This window comes from Myodes glareolus, chromosome X, assembly GCF_982192425.1.
Source record: "Myodes glareolus chromosome X, mMyoGla1.1, whole genome shotgun sequence".
Classification (NCBI taxonomy): domain Eukaryota; kingdom Metazoa; phylum Chordata; class Mammalia; order Rodentia; family Cricetidae; genus Myodes; species Myodes glareolus.
In genome coordinates, this window is record NC_142053.1 from 49,771,673 (window position 1) to 49,773,917 (window position 2,245).

The 2,245-nt window shown below is 39.9% G+C and overlaps 1 pseudogene; it reads right to left on the reverse strand.

The window, feature by feature from the left end:
• Positions 1-1,410: 1,410 nt before the first annotated feature.
• Positions 1,411-1,716, reverse strand: LOC125415715 (small ubiquitin-related modifier 1 pseudogene; annotated as a pseudogene).
• Between the last annotated feature and the right edge of the window lie 529 nt (positions 1,717-2,245).

Below are 2,245 nucleotides of genomic sequence, written 5' to 3' on the forward strand. Positions count from 1 at the left end.
TGTGTAAATATCATAAGTTAACAACAGATGTCTTCCTCAGGCACTTCTCTACTTAATTCATTAATGAATTTTGAGACATGCTCTTACTATGAAGCCCCTGGATATTATACTTGTTAGGTAGACAAGGCTGCTGACCTGAAACTGACAGAGATCTGCCTCCCACCTGCGAGGATTAAATCTAAACATCACCATGCCTGGTTCAGCCACCTTTTTTTTAGATTGATCTTCCACTGAATCTGGGGTTTCCAGATTGAGCTAGAATGATTGGTCTGCAATTCGCTGAGGTGCTTCTCCAGAGCTGGGATGTAAACCTGCGATTCCCAGCTCTGTGTGCATGTGTGCTGGAGATCTGAACTCAGAACCTCGTGCTTGTATGGGGAACATTTTGCTGCCTAAGCCATGTCCCCTTGGAGTCGAAGTTTATTAAGAAGAGATTCTGAAATAGATTGAAGCACAGGAATTATACAGTAAAGAAGAGAAGTGTTTCTGGAAAGAAGAAGATGCACCCAAGTGGACATCTTGACTCTTTTAGTAAGAGTCTTAAATATTTTAGCAGTAGCAAAATATGCAATTTTAGAGCCTTTTAAGTTACACTTCAAAGGGTTGCTAAGAAAATTTCCCCCTCTTTCTATTTCCCCTCCTTTTTATGGCTTTTAGAAATATTGTTTATTTTAAAGAAACTGGTACAGACGATGTCCCTTAAGAACTCATGTCCCAGGCCAAAAAGTACAAACAGAATCAAAAGGGGCAGTGTCTGCTGTGTACACTTCTGCCTGAGTAACGTTTTTGCTAACTGCTAATGAAAATTAGAACTTTCCTGGGATCTTCAGACAGCCTGCCTTACTCTTAGGATGCTTTCTTTCTCTCCAGTGAAGCCATCTTTGGAGTTAGCTGTCACTGTCAGTGCATCCGTCATCTTGATTACAAATGTGATGCCCTCAGATTTTAAAAGAAGCTTCAAGCTGAGGACAGGCCATTTTCCCACAGTTCAGTTCTCTGCACAATTTCTATCTCCCATTGAAAATCACAGTCCAGGAGTGAAGCAGCTGTGTGCTGGACCTTCAGGGCCAACTGGAAGGTCATAGGAAAGTTTACACTGCTCGGCCTTTTTATCATCACAAACCTGAAAATTTACAGCCCCGAAAAGGGCAGCCTCTCTGTGCACACATGACATTTTGTTAAATGAGAAAAGGACAATATTAAGGGAGCTGAAGTTTGATCACTAAAAATCAACACAAAAATAACAACCAATAGTGAATATTGAACACTAGAATTCAGATTAGCAGATGTTCTAAAAAGCTGGAGGGTCAGTATTCAATTTCCATTTTGAACATGTTACAAAAGAACCAATTTTAAAAATAGAAAAGGATTGAGAGAAAAGGAAAAAACTAAAAAGAATTGCCGAAACCATCAAATGGCATTCCTCCCCCATCCAGTTTGTTTCTGATGAACATCAGCCTCATCTTCTTCCATTCCCAGTTCTTGAAAAGTATGTTTATCAGCAATTCTCTGCCCTTCAAAGAGAAATCCAAATGAATTCGTTGGAACTCCCTGTCTTTGACATTGTGATTCTTTGAGTTTCTTCCGATGTGCTGTTATTTTCACTTTGAAATGTAGCTCACTGCTGTCCTATCCAATAACTCTGAGTTTAATGTATTCCCCTTCATTCTTGTCCCCTAAGTCCTCAGTTGAAGGTTTTATCTCCTGGTCAGACATGGTGATGTTGGCTTCATTGGAGATCTGTGTACCACACTGGCCTCTGGAAGGCAGACCCTCACTCTCTCTATTTTCCTTCATTTTTCAGTAAGTAAAATTACAAGGTGTCTTCAGGCCTCTGTATCTTGGATTGCCTTGTAATCTGGTAAATCACGGGTCACAAGGGTCGCACAATGATATGAGGTAAAGACATGTACTTTACTGCAAATGGAGCTTCTAATGAGATTCCTAGAAAATTGTAGGTTTGCTGCTGGGGAAGAAGAAAGACCATATATCACTTAAGGGCTTAAGCATAGAGTATTGATGTTTTAACATGATAATTTAAAATAGCTTTCCTTAAAAAGTTTTATTTGTTTTTATTTTATGTGTGTCTTAGTTATTGTTCTATTGTTGTGAAGAGACACCATGACCATACAAGTCCTATAAAAGAAAGCAATGAACTAGGAGACTGTTTACAGTTTCAGAGCTCTGTCATCACGGTTGGGGGCATGGCAGCACACAGGTGGGTGTGGTGCTGCAAAGGTAGCTG